The sequence below is a fragment of the Electrona antarctica genome (genome assembly GCF_951216825.1).
Source record: "Electrona antarctica genome assembly, chromosome: 1".
Classification (NCBI taxonomy): Eukaryota; Metazoa; Chordata; class Actinopteri; order Myctophiformes; family Myctophidae; genus Electrona; species Electrona antarctica.
In genome coordinates, this window is record NC_136806.1 from 39,245,529 (window position 1) to 39,267,512 (window position 21,984).

The window sequence follows — 21,984 nt, forward strand, 5'->3', positions numbered from 1 at the left end:
TAGTTCAGCTTCAGCGGAAACCAGTGAGATGTCTGTAATCACAGAGCCTAAGTGTGATGTGTGACACCCCCTCTCATTATGCACCAATCACATTATTCTGGTCTGTTGAGTAACGCAGTGTTTACGCATTCTCCTCCTCCGTGTTCAGGGTCCATAACTGCAGACCCCAGACGACCGCCGTGGACCACCTTGTACCAAGTCTACAGAAGCCCACCAAGGCTACTGCAGCCCACCCACTGGAGCCACAGCATGAGGCCTACCGGAGCCCACCAAGGCTACTGCAGCTCACCCACTGGAGCCTAGCATGAGGCCTACCGGAGCCCACCAAGGCTACTGCAGCCCACCCACTGGAGCCTACAGCATGAGGCCTACCGGAGCCCACCAAGGCTACTGCAGCCCACCCACTGGAGACACAGCATGAGGCCTACCGGAGCCCACCAAGGCTACTGCAGCCCACCCACTGGAGCCTACAGCGTGAGGCCTACCGGAGCCCACCAAGGCTACTGCAGCTCACCCACTGGAGCCTAGCATGAGGCCTACCGGAGCCCACCAAGGCTACTGCAGCCCACCCACTGGAGCCTAGCATGAGGTCTACCGGAGCCCACCAAGGCTACTGCAGCTCACCCACTGGAGCCTACAGCGTGAGGCCTACCGGAGCCCACCAAGCTGCAGCCCACCCACTGGAGCCTACAGCATGAGGCCTACTGCAGCCCACCAAGGCTACTGCAGCCCACCCACTGGAGCCTACAGCATGAGGCCTACCGGAGCCCACCAAGCTGCAGCCCACCCACTGGAGCCTACAGCATGAGGCCTACCGGAGCCCACCAAGCTGCAGCCCACCCACTGGAGCCTACAGCATGAGGCCTACCGGAGCCCACCAAGGCTACTGCAGCCCACCCACTGGAGCCTACAGCATGAGGCCTACTGCAGCCCACCCACTGGAGCCTACAGCATGAGGCCTACTGCAGCCCACCCACTGGAGCCTACAGCATGAGGCCTACCGGAGCCTACTGTATGATGATGCCTACCGAAGCACACCATGCCTACTGGAGCCCAGCCGTCCCACACCTTCTCTCTCAGGTAAGAGGAAGCATTGTATCCACCCCCCTCTTAAGTTCCCTTATGCAGTACGGCGCTGCAATATGTTCTACCTTTGTCGAACACAAGCAGTGCTCCATTGGGAACCGGCAGGTTTTGATGCTGCTCTAGCGGCTGTTGACGAGCTCCTGATGCCTGCAGCCCAGCTCCAGACAGAGAGAGAGAGAGAGAGAGGCAGCAGTGCGTGTTGCAACTGCCTGCAGATATGTCTTCTATATGCTGCAGACAAAACCGTCTCTAGGGCGCAGGGATGCTCTGTGGGCTCCACAGGCCTTTTCTTCTGCTTGCACATCATTTGGTCTACAGTAGCTGCACCCTTTTCTGACAGCATCTAATGATTATATTATGTATGGAAGAGGGTGCTGGGGTGCGACGTGTGCACGAGACGAGTGTGCATGCATGCGTGTGTCCATGCATGCACGTGTACAAACGGAAGCATGCATGACTGGGAGGAGGTGTAGGAAAGTAGTGCGATTCAGTGTTCTTCATGGAGCCAAAGCGTGCATACGCTGAAACTCTGAGTTAACAATTTACAATTTACAATTACAATTTAGGCATTTAGCAGACGCTCTTAATCCAGAGCGACTTACATTAGGCAAGAACAAAAGTATGGGAATACATCACATATATAAAATGCATTTATCAAGAAACATGCGTAAGCTAAGAACGTAACTAGAACATATCTATATAATGACACTATACATATTAAATATACATATATACTATACTATGCTATACATATGTACTATGATGTGCTATGACTACATACAATGCAATTATTGTGCTGTCTACATGACATGCTATAAGTCTGTTTCAAATGCTATCTAAGTCTAAAAAGTGCTATCTAAGGGGGTAGGATAAGTGCTATGCAACACTGAGGATTTTACTGTGTACAAAATCAGAATTTGTAGGTTTTTATTTCTTTGTTTAGATAATTTGAAGTATCATTGTGATTGTGCGCTCATGTGAAATGTAGCCGAATGTGCGTACGTGCGTGCGCACATTCATGTGTCACTGTGCAGCACATTGGACAAAACACGAATACGCCACCCACATTTATGCTAGTCTCGAGCAGCCACATGAAACATTAAAAGAAACCCCCTTTGTAAAGTCGTGTTCATAATGTATGCTGACAAGTATTTTACAGTATATACCATACGTCTCTATAATACTGTACTGTACAGTATGTGTGCGGAATGCTAAGATTCTGTTGGTTAAAATGCTTGTTTTGCACATACAGACTCACAGGCTGTGAACAAACTGCAATTCCGCTGCATTTGGCTAACGGGAAAGTCACTGGATCGATTAGAAAGAGGGACCCCAGGAGAACTATTTGTTGTTGCTGTCCTTCCACTCTCCTTGTTTCTTAAGTTTGTTAGTTGGGTCCTTATACAAGCATTATATATAATGCTTGTATTATTTATTTCTTTATTTTGCAATCACAGGCCTAATATTACTCCTCTGAGCTGTTGAAAATTCAAAGTGTCCTTTCATAAATGGCTGTGAAACAAAGCAACCCAAAAAATGTATACATTTATTCCAAACGTGTTGTTGAAATACTGTGTCTGTGTGCTTTGATGGGTGTGGCTGCGACTTTCTCTGTGCGCGTGTGCGTGTGTGTGTGTGTGTGTGTGTGTGTGTGTGTGTGTGTGTGTGTGTGTGTGTGTGTGTGTGTGTGTGTGTGTGTGTGTGTGTGTGTGTGTGTGTGTGTGTGTGTGTGTGTGTGTGTGTGTGTGTGTGTGTGTGTGTGTGTGTGTGTGCGCGCGCGCACCTGCCTGCCTGCTTGTGTAGTCGGTCTCTTTCAAAGAGCTCGTCTAGTGTTTCATCCATGCTCAGCAGGATACTGCACGCCCATTTGTGTGAAATGCTACATATACAGTGCTACAACACAGTAAGAACAGCTCTCAAGAGTGTATTTAACTCCAAGATGGTCCAAATGGAACCAAATGGACCTGGGTCCATTTGAACCCTCTCAGACAGGGTTACACTCAAGATTTTGCACCACACCCAGAGTCAGAAGAGAGCATGCAGGTCTGATGCTCAGTGGTGGAAAAGGTACTCACAATTTTTACTTAAAGGGGAATACTCATTTTCAACATGACTATGTCATTGATATACCTTAGAGGAGTTGTGTGGAAATAGTCCCCCAATTCTGTGTTGCCTAGAACTGCAGGTCTGAAAAAAATCAGTAACATTATGAAGTACATCTTTGTGATGTCACTGAGATGTACTTCATAATGTTACTGTTTTTGTCAGACCTCCAGTTCTACGCAAAACAGCTAAGGTATATTAATTACATAGTAAAATGTTGAAAATGAGTGGTATTCCCCCTTAATTGAAAGTGAAAGTATCAATTCTGCGATGTAGAAATATTCTGTTATATAAGTAAAAGTTCGGAATTCAAAATATACAGAAGTATTGGTGTCAAACTGTACTTAAAGTAGCAAAAGTAGAAGTACTCATTATGTACCTTTTCAAGTTTAAAAAATGTTGAATCTTTTGAAAATGGCCGATCTATGAGCTCACAATGCATCGCATCGTGACGCGTTGTGAGCTTGTGTAGTAATAATTAAAGGGCCACTTCACCTGTTTTGCAACCAGATCTTATTTTAATGATGTTTGGGAGTCAAGATAGAAACACTTTCCTGGGGTTTGTATGTGGATCATTTGTGTTTTTAGATATTTCAGTATTTCAAAGTGTCCATGGACTCCATGATGTCATGGACACAGGGCTCACATACAACCCCCAGGAAAGTGTATCTTATCTCACAAACATCATTCAAATTAGATCTGGTTGCAGAAGTGGCCCTTTAAAATCTGCAACATAAGTACAGTTTTCAAATACATGTAGTGGAGTAAAAGTACAATATTTGGATCCGAGATGTAGTGGAGTTACTAGCAGTAAAAGTATAGGAAATTGGAACTACGCCAGTGAAGTAAAAGTAACTCAAGGTGTTACTTATGTACAGTACTTGAGTACATGTACTTAAGTATACATGCAGCATCGAAAGCCTCAACTTCAACAAACGCCACCGTCATGGTCTCTCACACTCCTTAACTCAGTAGAGCCACAGTTTGTTTCTTTCTCTTTTTCCTTTTTCTTTCTTGCGTTTTTCACTCGAGTGTGTCGGAGACTGAGATAGCTAGCGAAGGAATCAGGTGTTAATGGCCCCAACCCTGAGGCAAGGTCGACGCGCAGTGATTTAACAAGAAACATGACACACTGACACTTGGCTTTAATAATGTCACTGTCTTCATTAACTCACAGAGCAGCCTCAACCGCGGCCGAAAATAAAATAGTATCAGAATCTCAACTGTGTGTGTGTGTGTGTGTGTGTGTGTGTGTGTGTGTGTGTGTGTGTGTGTGTGTGTGTGTGTGTGTGTGTGTGTGTGTGTGTGTGTGTGTGTGTGTGTGTGTGTGTGTGTGTGTGTGTGTGACGTGTATATATGTTTATTTGTCAATGAGGGTAATGTCTGTATTGATTTATGTGTGTGTGCGTGCGTGCGTGCGTGTGTGTGTGCGCGCGCACATGTATGTCTATGTGGGCAATGTCTATTGATGTATGCTTGTGTGTGCAAGTACACGTGTGCATGCACACACGCGGTTGTGTACAGTATGTGTGTGTGTGTGTGACTCATTGCCTGAGGCTGTGTGCTCTCATTAGTGCGACAGAGTGTGTGTGTGTGAAGGTGCTAACGGAAAAGCAGTTCACACGTTGCGAACGTATTGCCCGTCTCACATCTAAAGACACTTTGGTCTCCTTCTCTTTTGAGACAGCTGATGACTATACGCACGCACGCACGCACGCACGCACGCACGCACGCACGCACGCACGCACGCACGCACGCACGCACGCACGCACGCACGCACGCACACATTCACACGCACATGCACATGCACATGCACAAGAACACATGCCTGGCTGCAGTGCAGACATTGCGTGCCGTTCCCATGGGGCATGGTGTGGTCTTGCTGCATGTCATGTAACAGTCAAACTCCATTAGAGAGCATTTTTGGAATGTAAAACACGGTGCAGACTGCAGAGGCTATCCTTTGGTTTAAGACGGTGACTGTAGTTATTTTCGATGGGGAAATGGTCATTCCTTGGCTGTGACATTATTAAAAGTAGAAAGAGGCACTCTAGTTCCAACCCCAAATGAAGGCTTGGTTACACCCTGTGTACAAGGGGTATTACATAACCGGGTGGGGCATGCATTCCATTTGCATCACTCCTGACTCTTAAATGCACATATAAGTGCTAAAGTTTGATTGAGATCATTCAGATTAAGATAATATTTGGTAATGAAATAATGTTGCAGTGTCAAGGCTCCTATAGAGACTAGACTAGACTATCAGTCCCTGATTTACAGGTTGTTTTTCCCCAGCCTTTTCTTCAAGTGTTGCAATGTTTCCTTCCAATTATCATTTTGTGGATTGATAAGTTCTTGTGTTTGTTTACCTGTTCCCATCTATGCACCCGACCCACGTACTCTCTGCTTTCTGGCTCACAGCAATTTGCAGGTTAGGGGAGTCAGGGGAGTTGCGATGAAACACCAGCAAAATAAGATATCAACAGTCTCGAGATGTTTCTGGCTGTCAGACAACCAGAAGTCATGAATATTAACTTGCATATTAAACATTATCTGCTTCACTTTTTCCGGGCACACTAGTTGTTCTTTCTTACTTTTTACTTCTGTCAGTTTCATGTCCTCCCTCTATAGTACCTCCTTCGTATTTGCTACACTGTTGTTGTTTTTGCTTCTTCTTCTTATAAACAACTATAGTTTTAACTTCACATCCAATATGACATGCGTTGGTGAGGACAACATGCACTTTCACCAAACAGTCATTCTGTCAACTCACAATTAAAGTAATTAAAGACATGATGATGAAACCACAAAAGAAAAAAAACAATGACTGCTGTCTGTCCTTCTGTGCAGTGTAGGTCACCGAGTTTAGATCTACACAAACAACACCATTCGTAATCTGTTTTATGTCTGCACGTCAGGGCCATGGACGGCACCCTAAAAATAATATTTTAAAGCTCTTCAGGGAGTTCCGGGGCCTCGGAGAGAGCTCGCTGGTCACCGTGGGCCAGCTTTGAACTCAGGAGTGTTGCCAGAGCGCGTTCCGCGCTTCACCCCCCACTGAGCCTCCAGGTCGCACCAAGGACAACACCCTCCTGACCAGCAGGAGCAGCACTGTGTTTCATCTTCAGCGTATACCCTCCTGTAATTAGCACTTCCCCAAAGAGGCGCTGGCCTACTTGGCAATGCCCTTCTTTGTGCCTCTTTCCCCCTGATTCTGAAAAAAACACAGACGTACGCAACAAAATAAGGACCCCCACCCCCCCTCCCCCCTCCTTCTCTCTCCAGCTGCTGGGCCTCTGCCAGCCTCTGTTTGTGCTGCTGCTGATAATATACCACAGGTGGATTTGTCATCCGCTCCGAGGGGAAGAGTGTGCCAGCGTTGCACACGCACGCACACACGCACGCACACTCACACTCTCTATCTCTAACCATAATTATAAATGCATACAGTACAAAATGGGATGCATGCAAATGCTGAGCGTGCATACATGCACATTGCACACAAGCCCAAAACACACCTGTTGTTAACCACTTTCAACCTGGTATCCCTATTTTTTTTAAGAATTGTCATATGTGAGCATAGAAGAAGAAATAGCAGTATCACATAGTATAAACATTTGGTTCCATGACACTGTGTGTACATGATGTACATGCTGTATAGGCCTAATCCTCCCCTGCAGTTCACATTTAAATTTGACATGTATATCTCTAGTAATTGGTGTCTGTTTTTTTTCTTCGCTCGGCTCGTTATCAGTGTTTAACCTTTTGCCACATGGACTGTTTGAGACGCTGAGCGCCAGTCGATGGGTGGTCAGCGGTAATAGGCCTTCATTTAGCCCAACACATGCTGATTAAATAAGATAGGCCCACACTCACTGTAGCCCACCGCTGTTCCCCTGGGCTCCGTCAATATGGGCCTCCCACACACAATACAGTTATTGGGACAACACAATCGAGAATCAAAAGGAGTTTACACAGCTGGGTTTGTTAGGCCTTAGATGAGAGAGAGAGATGAACAAGGACCCCCATGTTGTATGAAATTGTGTTGCAGATTATACTTTTTAATTATAATCATAGATTTCATAGAAATACTCGATCAATCAACCAACCAACCTTTATTCATCACACACAATTTAAAAAAGTTATAGCCCTACGAATAGTGAGCAAAAAACAAGACAAACAGGACTAAACTAACTATAAATGATCAACCACTAAAGCACTTGTGCCAAGGAGTTGCATGGCGACCCTTTGGTGTGGTCAGGCCTTAAGGTGTGTGTGTGTGTGTGTGTGTGTGTGTGTGTGTGTGTGTGTGTGTGTGTGTGTGTGTGTGTGTGTGTGAGTGTGTGAGTGTGTGAGTGTGAGTGTGAGTGTGAGTGTGAGAGAGAGAGAGAGAGAGAATAGTTTTGAGGTGAATATTCATTGCTATATTTTGTAACAATCACGCGAGGCCCCGCAGCTTACCGTAATGGGTGAGAGTGTTGGAGACACTCGTGTCTCCAACACTCGTGTCTGCGCTCATGTCTCACCACACCTCTCACCCATTGTAAAATCCACGGTATCCTGAGACCTCTTGTGGCTTATTGCTTTTATCTTTAACCGGACTTGAGCAGATGGAACAGCCCATGTGCCGCGTGGCTATACTGTCCTCCATTATTGGTTTGTTCTTTGACCTGCACCGCTTGGTATAGATGTCCTGGAGGACAGGGAGGGCACCTCCTGATTTGACCATGACAGGGCTTCGGTCAAGTGGACACCTATAGATATTATAAACGGGTCACCCTTTCCACCGTGGTCCCACTGATGTTAAGGGGGCGTAGTTTTACTTGCCCTTTATCCTGAAGTCCACTGTGAACCGTTTTGTTCCGTTGGTATTCATGAGGAGGACTGAGGCTGTCATCCCGACACCAGTGAGTCAGTCTCTCCACTTTCTCCAGGTAAAGGGACTCATTCTCCTCTGTAATCACAGATTTGACAGCACTATCATCCGTGTTGGGTAATTTGCAGTGGCGTGCACATAGCAGAGGGAGTTGATGATCAAAGCCCACAAAAAGGGCACATGCGCGACGCATGCATGCCTATGTTCCTCGATTTTTGCCTTAATTTCCCATCATTTGACCACCTGGCACCTGCAGCGGGTCCAGCCAAAACATCAGAGCTACAGTGTGAGGACATTTCTCTCTACCGCAGCAGCACTTTATCCAGCCCAGCATGAGATAGTTAACCAGAGTCCACTCAGCTGTAATGCTGCAGAGGTCCAAAGAGCACATTTCCAAACAGTGTACATTGTTTTCACGGGAGCATGGTTTTCAAACCACCACGTCGTGTCTATCTGTGCATGGTCATTTGACACAATATCTTTTCTATTATTACGTAGGATTAATGTTCATGTCAGACATTTAACGCTTAACAGTTCTACTGCATAACCCGCTTTCCACGCTATTTAATCCATGTTTCTGCTATTTGTTTTATGTGATTAATTTGCTGTTTTTTAATAATTAAAAAGAAATCGCGGATTTGTCGCGGACCTGGTGACGAGGCGCCTTATGATGACGAAACTAGAAATCGACCCGTGCTCTGGGCTGCAAGGGCTTCTGGGAAAATGAGTTGAATGCAAGTGAACAGTAGTTTCAACTGGACTACAGCAGCTCTCACTGCCTGTTGTTGTTCCGGATCGCGACGGTGGCATATTTTTCGGTTCGACAACAAGCCATGGAACTATTTTCAGGGGGATTTTCATGGATCAAAGGCGCAAATACTTTGGCGTATGCTCCAAAGGTAATTAAACAATCCTGGCAGCCTCGGTATATTGGATATATTAATTTAAAGCCCTCAAAATGTTAAAGCCTCAATACTTGACCCCTGGCTCTGGGCTTATAGTCTTCTCTTTTTACTTCCACACCACGGTGTGCGCTTGTAGATCGGCCATGTTCGGTGAATGTTCCCCCCAGAATGGGGATGCTAGGGTTAATGTAAATAAATAAAACTCACACAAAGATTTGGTGGACCCCTGTAGTAACTCTGAGGACCCCCTGTCTACACTTTACTGTAGTGTTTATCATACAGATACAAGCAGCTGTATGAAATAAAATAATAAGAAATTAGAAAACAAGATAGCAAGAGAGAATATGCAATGGCAAATGTGCAGAATTGGGTGGGCAGTAGAATGCCAATCGATGAACGGTTGCAGCCCTAAGCCCAGCACATGCTGATTAAATAAGATAGGCCCACGCTCACTATAGCCCACCGCATGGGCTCAGTCAACATGGGCCTCCTCTGACACACTATACAGTTATTGGGACAACAGTGTCCTGTCCTCACATGTAGCAGAAAGACAATATCCACCAAACAGCCCCTCTGCTCCCTTCTCAGTTTCCTCTTCTCCCGTTGATCACATCCCACCCATGTCTCGCTATATGCGCAAACCCACCTCATCGGCATGAATTAATAATGTCACTTCAAACAGATGCAAATGCGTTGTGCTGCGGTGTCCTCTCACGCTCAGACAAATACCTATGCATGTGGGCAGATCCTTATCTAATTCTGTCTCCGTGATTCATTCTCCCAAGAACAGGACACCTGTTCCGAAAGCGCAGTTGTGGCCTTTCCGCGGGCCCGAAGTTTCCGCAGCCCAAAGTTTCGCAGCGGCGAGTGTTTTGGTAGCGCGCGCTGATCCCTGCGACACTGCCAATGAATTAACCTACTACGCTCAGATGTTCCCACATTAATATACTGAGAAAATGAGGAGCAGATGGTTGAGTCTACCTCATCGTAGCACAGACAGAACCACAGAAAACGCTATCCACCCTCACATGCTGGCCTGCGCGCGACACACACACACACACACACACACACACACACACACACACACACACACACACACACCTGCACAAACGTGCATGGATGTTGGCAAGCGATGCCGGGATATCTCTCGCAGAGCAGTGCCTGTGTGTGGGCCATCGTGGCATGCATAAAATATTATTTTCAGAACAACTCGGTGGTTTTGCGGAGGAGTTGGTTCAGGAAGGGGGCCACAGGAGATCCAACGTTTGGGCAACTGACAGCTGTGTGTGTGTGCGTGCGTGCGTGTGTCTTTGTTTCGTGTGCATGTGTGTGTGTGTGTGTAAATAGTAGTTTATTCATGATTAAAAATGATATACACTTGGGGAGTTATAGGTTTACAATTAGGAAAAGATTCAGGTTGGGATTAGGTTGAACATTTAGAGGTTAGGTTTGGGGTTAGTGTTTATTTATATAGGCCTACTTATTGTTGCACACTGAAAATTGTTCATCTACATTACAAGCATCACAAGACACTCTGAGCTTGATCGGAGTGACACCAGCGTGCAATTAATTAAGTGTAACTTAAAAATCACACTTGTGTGAAGTGTGGGGCGCCCACTGTGGCTGCCACATTCATTGCAGAATCACTGCCACTATACACATTATGAGACATGAATGCAGTCTGTTATTGTATAAAACAAAATCAGTCACAAGATGTTTATATTGGCCACATGACGTCTCACGTCGTCAATGTTTGTTTAAATGCTGCCCTGGACAAACATTACAAGTCCATAGACTTGGCTGCCATTCGATTTGTGATAGAAATGCTCTAAACAAGTAAGACACCCGAGGGCCCTAAAGGGCGAGGTTGCGTGCACTCATCTGCCTGGGTGGCGGCAGACTGCTGGGCGAGAGCTGGCGCTTTGGCATGGGTGCAGTCAGATCAACATTTGGAATGAATTCTGTACTGGCCATATATGGAGCGTGTCTTGAGCATACAGGGTTTGATGATGTCAGATCAACATATGGAATGTCAGAACAGGTCAGCTCCATATATGGAGATCTAAGGGTGGCAGCAGGGGCAGTATCTTGAGTGTACAGGGTTTGATGGCCCAGGTAGGGCCGGGTCTTAATTTTCGGGCCTGTTGAGAACAATACTAATAACTGTGTGGACAGGTATCAGTCAAAAGGGAGACATTGAAGAGGAATGATGGGTGGGGAAGTATCAACATAATGGAATGTCAGAACCAGTCAGCTCCAGTAAAAAAAATGGCAAACAAAACGGATGTCATTTCTAAAAAGTCCGTCCTAAAATGTTGATGTCCCCACAAGCATATTAATACAAATCTGGATGCGTGCGTGCGTGCGTGCGTCCGTGCGTCCGTGCGTCCGTGCGTGCGTGCGTGCGTGCGTGCGTGGGTGCGTGCGTGTGGGAGCCCTGGAGAAAGAGGGTTGGGAGTCGCCGGTGTTTGAAATGCAATGAGGGGCGTTTGAAAGGCGCTGCTGTCACAGGTACGTTGGGGAGCGAGCACTGGGAGCTCGGGGTGATAAAAGGAAGCTGTGCCTGCCTGCCGTGCTGCAGCGTACGTGGCTCCTGTGGGCAGGCGGCGAGGGGCTTTTTGCACAGGCTGAGGAAAGCACTCAAGACAACACACACTTGAAACATGAAGCAAAAACCCCAAATGCACACATGGACGGACAGACAGGCGCACGGAAGCACACACACACACACACACACACACACACACACACACACACACACACACACACACACACTTTGATCTTTGGGGATATAGTCCTCAGATTCCAGGTGTCCAAAAAAAAGATCAAAAGGTAGAAAGAGTGTGACACTCTTTTGTTCTGTGTGTGCATGTGCGTGTGCATGTGCGTGTGCGTGTGCATGCGTGTGATGGACATGCAGTCTAGTTGAACAAAGGCCTGGTTCTGTTATGCTTAATTTATGATCTGTCATCCAATGGCATGGCTAAAAGGTCTAACAATAGCTTATCTACAAGCCCAGAACGCATTGTATCTATGATGCGTTCTGGACTTGTAGATCTGCCATGGTCCGGCATGTCCACATCCACAACATATTAATGGGGCTTCAGTCAAGGTGATTGAGAGATGGCATGCATGCTCTGCTCTCTCTCTCTCTCTCTCTCTCTCTCTCTCTCTCATTCTCTCATTCACACATGCATACTGTAAGGATAAAGATATGCTTTATAAATCAATAATTCCCTGCGTCACGTGCCTTTGACGCAGCGATGCCCTCTCCCCAGTATCTCTGTCCTCTGGAACACTCCCTGCTGGCTTTCTTCACAAGCTACTGAATGTCACAGCGCTGCCGGTTAAAAATATTGCTTTCTTTCTTTCAAAATTCTCCTCAGTTTATACATGTGGATTTAATATGAAATTTATTAATGTCATGCCCTTTCAAGAGTACGACTAATTATTTGAAGAGGGCTTGAAGCAGAATCTTTTTTTTTTTTTTTTTTGATTTTCTTCCTGAAAGGTGATGATAAGGCTGCATATCTCATTAGACAGACACATTGAACCCAGGCTCACATCTCACAAAGATTAATGATCAGAGATCTCTTCTCTCCTGCGTGTTTTTCTGTTCTCTTTCTGTTTGCCTTTATTTGTTTTTCATCCTGGCAAGGCAAGGCAAGGCAAGGCAAGGCAAGGCAAGGCAAGGCAAGGCAAGGCAAGGCAAGGCAAGGCATTTAAACATTCAAAGTGCTTTGCATAAAACATTATGAATTTGAATAGATTTAATAATAATTAAACAAAAGTTAACCGTGTTCACTGGGGTCCTCCAGGGCTCTATAATAGGTCTGATCCTTTTCTCCTCTCAACACCAAATCTTTTCGCAAAAATAAGGAGTCTATACAAGCATTAAATGCATTTTGCGACACATTGTGAGCTTGTAAATCAGCTGTTTTCTGTGAACGTTCATCCCAGATTAGGGATGCTTGGGTTCATGTGGAAGAAGAATTAGAGAATGACTTTACAGTGCAGTAGAAAAAAATGAAACTCTGTAAAAGGCAGTGGCAAACAAAGTTCTTCTGCTTTGATTCCAAAGAACAAAGTTGTAGCAGACAGGCAGTTTGTTCCAGATATGCGGTGCATACAAACTGAATGGCGCTTCTCCACTTTTAGTTCTAACTTTGGGTTCAGAATCCGTCCAGACGACCTTAGTCTGGATGGCACAAGATGGCACAAGACCAGAAATGTATTTTGGCCCTCTATACCCTACCATGTACCATTCAATGCCTGGCAACGGCTTTTGGAAAGGGACAGTCTTTGAAGCCAAGTCGAGGTTCATGCCACCTTTTTAGGACTTTAAGAATGATTATTGGGCTCTCAAAGTGCATGGATCATCATCTTAAAAGAGGCTGGGGGTGGCGGTGGGGGGGTCGGGGTGTCATAATTGGGTGGAAATCCTGGACCGTTGCCTGCAGGCTGATGGCCATGCAGGTATAATTCGATTGCGTAACGCTCAGAGGAAATGTAAAATGGAATCTGTGAGAATTTATGGTCCCGGAGCGCGTGCCTCACAAAGGTCAGAGCTCTGTCATTTAAATTTCCACAAATGGTAACATTAGAGGTTCACACCAATTTGGCATTGCATTCGTCTGTGTTTTCTATATTACTTTTCTTCTCTTTTATTTACTTTTAATCCATTTTTATTGTTATTTTTCATCATTATTATTCTTCCGTCCCGTTCCATTCCTGTCTTTTTAATCATGCTTTTCGGTGAAGCGCATTGAGTTCCACTTGCAGTATGAAATGTGCTACGTGGATAAGGTTTGATTTGATTTTTATTTGATTTGATTTTCATTTGATCTGCTTTGATTTGATTTGAACAAAATGGTAATGTTGGAGGTTATCTAGCTCTTCCAAGACTCGCGACTGGGTGTGGCGGCAGGTTGCCAATGGAGAATGGATAGAGAGAGAGCGAGAGAGCGAGGGAGACGAAGGCAGTGGAGGAGAGGGGTGGAAGTAGGAGGAGGCGGAGCAGGAGGGAGGGGTCCATTCCTAATACCCCTCCATGAGAAAGAATACCCTAGTTAACTCCAACAGCCCTGGAGGAGAGATCAGGCATGGCCCTCCAGGGCAGAGTATATGCTATATGGCTGGTGGTGTGGCAGGGGAGTGCTGTTGACAGCGCTGATCTGAGATCCCCTCATTACAGCGCCAGAGAAAGCCCTTTAGCTACGTCACCCAGGGACAGGGGTGGAGAGAAATGGGGGAGATGGTGGGTGAATTAAATAAGAGAGTGACATGGGAAAACATGGAGGGGAAGGGAAAGAGAGAACAGGGAGGAGAGGGAAACAGATAGAGGAACGGGCAAGATGGGGAGTGTGTGTGTGTGTGTGTGTGTGTGTGTGTGTGTGTGTGTGTGTGTGTGTGTGTGTGTGTGTGTGTGTGTGTGTGTGTGTGTGTGTGTGTGTGTGTGTGTGTGTGTGTGTGTGTGTGTGTGTGTGTGTGTGTGTGTGTGTGTGTGTGTGTGGAGAAAAAGGAGGGGAATGGAAAGAAAGGACAGAGAACGAGAGAGAGAGTGGAGAGAGGAGAGATAGGAAGAGAAATGTCCAAATGAGAAGTTTGGGAGATTGAGCTGGAAAAGCAATGATGGGATAATTGTTGGTTTGTAGCTGCAGCCTACAAGCACCACCTTGTGTTACAGACCATGGTGGAGGAGATTGATCCATGAGTCAATCGATCACAGCCGACCAGGGACAAAGAGTTTCGAGTAGAAAAACTCGGCCGGCATTTGCACTTTGCATGTAAGAAACTAAACAAGGCTGTGGGGAAGAAGAATGCCCCCAGCTGTTTAGTGAATTAGTGTGCTAGACTTTAAATCCAATAACACCACTAACGCCCGAGCTGCTATTATTCAACTCCTGCCCGCCTCAACGCTTCACGCCTCCTCCTTAACAAAACACACTATCATGAGAAGCAGGCACGTTGTGGATCATGTGTGCGACGTGTCCTGGGTGATTGCTGTACCTTCCATGCATTTCTTTCTTTCCAAGGTCTTTTTTATTCGAATATTGACCGGGATTAACATAACAGCCAATATTCACAGAAGAAGAAAATAATTGTCATTTTGACAACAATAAACATCCATCAAAAACCCGACCCTATACAGCCGAACAAGTAGAATAGAATAAATTCAAACTGGGAGAAGAAAACGACATGAACAAAAGTCACAACAACATATTACATTTCAATTAAAAAGTAAAAGATTAAACAGACAAAAATAATACATAATTTACTAATGTTGAGATCAAGACTCTAACATGAGGTTAAGTGAAATACAATATTCCTTATTTGCATTTCTGATGCATTTTAAATCAGATTTTTATGACTTCTCTGTTTGAAGTTAAAGTGGTAAATGAGTTTTCCCTTTAAAGTAACACAAGTCCCCAGCACTCCAGTAGCAAGAAGCCACTTTACCACACACACACTATCTAGAATCTGCATGGTCATGAAGTGGACTTTAGTTGATTATGGTGTTTTATCTTCAAAGGCTCTGCAGGCTTCCTTTTCATCTACTCTGATTTGGTTTTTATTACATTTGTTCTGATAGTATTGTACGCATTTTATTCACATTATTGTCTCCACCAGGCCTTTGGCCTGTGTGTCCGTCCGTCCGTCCGTCCGTCCGTCCGTCCGTCCGTCCGTCCGTCCGTCCGTCCGTCCGTCCGTCCGTCCGTCCGTCTGTTACCAGCTAATCTCCGGCACCGTTAACCCGGTCGATACCAAATTTTGCACACACACTCCCTGGATGCCAACGATGAACCTCTGCCCCAAATTTTCCAGAACAGCCTGTTATAGCGTCACCAGGAGGCCGACTTTTGAAAAACACATTTTGGGAGATTACTCCTCCAGATTCTGTCAAAAAATCCCGCAAATCGTTACACACTATCTCTATAGTCATGTGTTCAAGACGGATCTGTCCAATATTTCATATTCCATCCAAATTAGTAGGGGCACTTTATCTAGTTTCTTTTGGAAAGCACGGTGCACTATCCCAATCTGCTGTTTCTAAATAAGCTCCTTTCAAAAAACAACACCCAATTCTCTTCGAGGTCCCTTAATAATTCTTCAGGATATCTGAAAACACAGCATTTTCACAATACCTGCATATAATACTGTCGAATGGTCATCGCAGATCTAGTTACGTTTCTGTTCCATTTATGCCCATGGCTACATGCTATGCCTATATGCACAATACTGTAGGCCTATGGACATTTTTCTGTATGTTTCAGCCTCTCATCGACACAAACACTGCTCTTTGATCACTAAGATTTAAAAAAGTTGTTGAAACATTGTATGAAAAATAGTTTCCTCCTATGTCTTTAGTAAAGACGGCATGGTAAAATTAAAGAATGGTTGTAAAACAATCTTTTTAAATGGGGTTTTCTTACAACTTCTGATCTGCTGTTGGTCTGCTCATACGTGTGTAGAGAGATATGATGTTGTGTGAATAATGGATTTGTTTTAAACAGTCTTTCCAGTGAGCCAACATGCATAATAGGTGCACCCTGACTTTGATATATATTACCAGATTGAGACAGCCAATCCCACAATAACCACTAGTATGAAAGTGCACACATTCCCTGTCTCCTCAGAACTCACAAACATCTTTGTTGCTAAGTCCTGTGAGCAGTGACGTAGACTCTGTGGGGGCGGCGGGGCTCCAGCCCCCATGAGGAATTAGACCTGAATCTATTCGCCTCGGTTCGTCCCGTTTGTACCGCGCCAGGTCGCGCCGCGCCCAGGGTTTAGCGGGGGGAGGGGGGGTTCGGGCCCCCATGACGATTATAAAAACATTTAGTCTCTGCCCGTGAGAGTATGTTGCTGACACAGACTGGTCTCAAATAAAGTACATTTCCTCCTGATTTGAAACAGAACATTTGAATGTAAAAATGTTCTGAACATATGTAGCATGGAACGGTAATTAGTATTACTAGACCTGTACGTGCCCGTCAGAGTCGGCCACCGGCCTACTTGGGAACGATGCAACTTGGGAACCTAATGATATACGTTGTCATAGCACCCGTTTTAACTGTCAGCCGGTGTCCCACATGGAGATCTGTGTATGTGCCTGTGTCTGAAGACTGCAAACTGACTGTGAAAAGTGTACTTGACAATCAATTCGGCCCACTGGCAGAGCCTGATTGGTTGAGCCTCAATTGGCTGAGGCAGAGGCTGGAAATTGCACAGGTGAAAGGAGTTGGCCTCATTAGGCCCACTGGCAGAGCCTGGCCCAGGTGAAAGGAGTTGGCCTCATTAGTCCCACTGGCAGAGCCTGACCAGAGCCTTTTGTGGTGGTTCTGGAGAACCGTGGGTCGATACCGGGCTCTGCACTCCCTGTGGGGGTGTGGAACGAGTGTGTCGAATGTGAAGTCGGTGGGTCAAACGGTTCTCGAGTTAAGTGCATTACAACCGTACACACACATACACACACACGTACGCAGAGACGTGGCACATTTATAGTACAATTACAATTTACAATTTAGGCATTTAGCAGACGCTCTTAATCCAGAGCGACTTACATTAAACAATAACAAAAAAGCATGGCATACATCACATACATAAAAAGTAGTTATCATGAAACATGGGTAAGCTAACAGTGGAGTATCTATATAATGAAACTATATATATAAACTATGCATACTATACTATATTATACTATACATATGTACTATAAAGTGCTATGACTTCTAGTAGGAACACTTGCTTACCCGACGATTTCGTGTAAAATCGCTGTTATGAATCTTTTCATTGTCTTCTGTATCTCAGTATATACAATTACTAGTTTGGCATTTAGCAGACGCTCTTAATCCAGTGTTACTTAGAGTAAGCCAGGTAAACACGAGGTAAAACATAAAATGCATAGAAATAGTAATCTAGGATCTTAGGTAAACCAAGAACAGTCTAATACAAAGTATAATATAAACACATTTTGAAACTATACAAACTATAGAATGCCAGGTCTACAAATGAACCTGCCATCTGTCTACATAACATGCTATCTAAATTACATTTTAACCTTTGCATAAGCCTGCAAGGTCGTCAAGGCTATAGGGCAAGTGCTACTATTTACCTCTGGGCCTATTGTCTGTTGAGCTGTATAGCGCTGCTGTAAATCTGCCCTTTGTACAACCAGCCCGCTCTGCTCACTGTGACAGTGGCCGGGATCTGATCCCCATTGGGTCACAAACCTGTTCAAGCAACATGACCATAAAATGTTTTATTTTAGCACAAGCGGAAAATGCGGTGCTTCTTCCTAGTTTTATCAGCTCCCTTCGTGTTAGAGGGGTTATTGTGCTGATCGACGCGTTCCCTTCTTCAGGTCTCGGTACGCAGCATTGGCATCGCTCTCTCTCTGTCCCTCCCTCCCCCTCGCACTCTCCTACCCCTCCCCTTTTCTCCTCCCTCCATGCCTCCTCTCTCCAACCCCACCTCCCTCTCTCCCTCCCCCTCGCACTCTCCTACCCCTCCCCTTTTCTCCTCCCTCCATGCCTCCTCTCTCCTCCCCACCTCCCTCTCTCCCTCCCCCTCGCACTCTCCTACCCCTCCCCTTTTCTCCTCCCTCCATGCCTCCCCTCTCCTTCCCACCTCCCTCCCTCCCCGCGCACACTCCGTTCCTCTCTTTCTCTGTCTCTCTCGCTCACTCTTGCGTTCATATTTGGGCATAATCAATATGTGCTGACGTTGGGGATTTCCATATGGTCACGTGACAATAGAAACAATAGGAAATAGGAATTGGCCTATATACCGTGGCCATAATTGGGCATAATCCACACAACTGCCTCCAACTTGAGCTTTACTGCGATCGTGCATTTCCCGTCAGTGTGTGTGTTGGTTGGCTGGTCGGGGTGAGAGAGCACGTGACATCATGTGACATCATCAGGGATGGAGCACGTGACATCATCAGGGATGGAGCACGTGACATCATGTGACATCATCAGGGGTGCGTGCGTGCGTGCGTGCGTGCGTGCGTGCGTGCGTGCGTGCGTGCGTGCGTGCGTGCGTGCGTGCGTGCGTGCGTGCGTGCGTGCGTATGCTTTTCCCCCAACCTATCACGAGAAATGCTACACCGATCAACTTCAATCTCGGGATGGGAATTGCAGAGGGTGACGACGTTTGGATCAGCAGTGATCCAAAAGTGATTGTTAATCGTCCCTGAGTAGTATAGTAGATTAAGATAACAATATAAATCAACAGCTTTCAATGAAGACCCCGTTCAAATATGTGGATGTTACAGTTGTCTCTGTCAGGAGAGGACAATGATTAATGCCACAAATGGTGTGTGTGTGTGTGTAGTGTTCATTGAAGTATTAACACTATTGTAATTGCAATAGAAATAGAAAAACTCTTTGTCTGGCTGGGGACAATTAGTAAACCTTTTCATATAGTAAAACAGTAGGTTGTCATCCTTCTGCCTATTTCTGCTTTTATTTTCACCCGGTCGGTGGCAATATAGTGGTATTTTGACATGATGTGAACAATTCCCCAACTTAACTTTCCATTTATTGTGTTGTTATGACCGTAGTAAGAAATAAAAACATATTTGTGGCAGATTGTCAGGTCACCACCTAAAATTGGTCTGGTGCTATAGGATTAATGATATTCATTGATTGAAGGACTAAATAAACACTAGACTACGGTTTCAGTAGTGTCCTTGCACAATTTCGGGAATTGGAACACCAAGAACTGAAATAATATAATTGAATTTATAATTAACCTTGCTAAAATTGACTAAATAATAACCAACAGCATCTCTTTCTCTCTCTCTCTCTCTCTCTCTCTCTCTCTCTCTCTCTCTCTCTCTATCTCTCTCTCTCTCTCTCTCTCTCTCTCTCTCTCTCTCTCTCTCTCTCTCTCTCTCTCTCTCTCTCTCTCTCTCTCTCTCTCCTCTCTCTCTCTCAAAACGCCAAAGTGTTATTAGCTCTCCTCTCTATATAGGCCATTCAGTACCATGGACAGTGCCATGTGGCCCTCTGAAAATAGCATGAATGGATCTGTCCATGGTTCTGAAATGACTGTACTGAACCATGGTTTTGAAGCCAGCTTCAAATAGCATGTTTTGTAATGGGGGAGCCACAGCCACAGGACCTGTGATGTCATGCCGTACTTTTTATTTGTGTTTTTTCTATTAATTTGGTCCACAGAATGAGAGGCCTGCTCTGCCGGAAACATCGCCAATATAAGTCAACATTTCCCAAATTTCATCATGCTTTAAGTAGCATGTGACAAAACACTGCTTGGCCTAAATTCTTGCCAAAATGAATGCCCAAATGTGCTGACCTCATCACATTTGTGCTGACCTCATCACATTTGTGCTGACCTCATCACATTTGTGATGACGGCCATGGCCGTTTTTAGGACAAGGAGTGTTTTCCGTGCAAAATAAATGCTTGGAATGGATTCAGAATCATGAAAACCCCCTAGTTTGACATGTCACAATTGTCACATGCTACTTAAAGCATGATGACATTTGGGAAATTTTGCCTTATATTGGTTGTCTATGGTGTGGTATAGAAAAATGGCCGCAATGTTTTCGGCAGACCAGGCCTCTCATTCTGTGGACCTTAATGACCAAGTGAATAGAGAAAACAAAAGCTTTTGGGCATGTGGCTCCCCGACTAGTATCTCTGTAAAAGAAATGCAATACTTACTTATACTTAATGCATTGCGTTCCTGACTTGCGTGGTCGTCAAGTTTTTGCTTGTTACATTTTGTATGAAGCAAAACGTGGAATATACAATATTCAACTTATAGCTTGTCATAAGCTGTCAATAAAGTTGATGCATACACAACGATTGTATCTGTATTAAACTTGGTTTTCTGTGAAACGCATTGAGTTGCACTTGCAGTATGAAATGTGCTATGTAAACAAAGTTTGATTTGATTTGATCATATTGGAGTTCTCAATAGACTTAAATTTAAACACACTGGGGGGGGGGGGGGGGGGGGGGCATTGAATTGATTAAATTGTGGACAGCAGTTGCTCATGATTAACCGTTTCCGTCCGTAGGACGTGGCCACACGGATGCATTGGACGTGTACACGTCCTAGCACATCCTCAATGATATCAGGCGATAAAAAACGATAGCAATGTAAGCTAGCAAAGTAAAGCAAACTATTTCTCAGTTTTTTCCCCCGGATTGTTTCCGGGGGGTGGGTTTCAGAGTAAAAGCGGCCATGTCTTTCCGGCACCCCAGAGCTCCTATTTTGAAGGAATCCCGGCGCTGATTGTGTTAAGAAGATATAGTGGTTCTGTGATTGGATTGAAGGAAGGAAGGAAGGAAGGAAGGAAGGAAGGAAGGAAGGAAGGAAGGAAGGAAGGAAGGAAGGAAGGAAGGAAGGAAGGAAGGAAGGAAGGAAGGAAGGAAGGAAGGAAGGAAGGAAGGAAGGAAGGAAGGAAGAGTTGTGGATGAATGATGTTTCTTGGTGAACTGGTAGAAATGTCTTAGTAGAAATCTTATCGTTTTAGTATCTCCGCCAGTGGCCAGAGGCGGGGATTATGTTTCTGTCTGTCTGTGCACCGGAGAGACTGTGAGCAGCTAATCTCAGACACAGCTGGACCGATCGCCATGAAACTTTACACTTTATCACCCTCTCCAAATGCAGAACCTCCACACCAAATGTTTCAAATTGGCCTCATGGTGTCGCTATAAAACACATATTTTTATTGTCATCATTTTGGGGGAAAAATAAATTTCTAAAATAGTGACACCAGGGTGAAAGTACTTAAATTAAGTATTATCCTTTTTAAAGTTCGCCAACATCAAACATTTGATGCCATCGAGTGCAAGGCTGGATAACATTTTTATTGTTAAGATTTTCCTTTTTTTCTGAAAGAGTAGCGAAGGGCCTCTGGTCGGGTTTGAACCCGGGCCAGCTGCGGGAAGGACTGAAGCCTTATTTATGTGCTACAGTATGTGCTCTCACCAGGTGAGACACCGCGGTGCCTCAGGCGTAAAAACAATTGGACCA

At 45.1% G+C, this 21,984-nt stretch overlaps 2 protein-coding genes across 2 annotated transcripts in view; both read left to right on the forward strand.

Moving 5' to 3' along the window:
- The window catches only part of LOC306929830 (rho guanine nucleotide exchange factor 9), a 214,906-nt gene extending 214,541 nt beyond the window's left edge, over positions 1–365 (forward strand). The window contains exon 15 of the mRNA XM_079510562.1: positions 149–365. The gene's annotated coding sequence lies outside the window, so the exon portion shown is untranslated. The remainder of the gene's footprint in view (positions 1–148) is intronic.
- A 470-nt stretch (positions 366–835) lies between these two features.
- tenm1 (teneurin transmembrane protein 1) overlaps positions 836–21,984 on the forward strand; it is a 425,652-nt gene continuing 404,503 nt past the window's right edge. The window contains exon 1 of the mRNA XM_079512339.1: positions 836–1,080. The gene's annotated coding sequence lies outside the window, so the exon portion shown is untranslated. The remainder of the gene's footprint in view (positions 1,081–21,984) is intronic.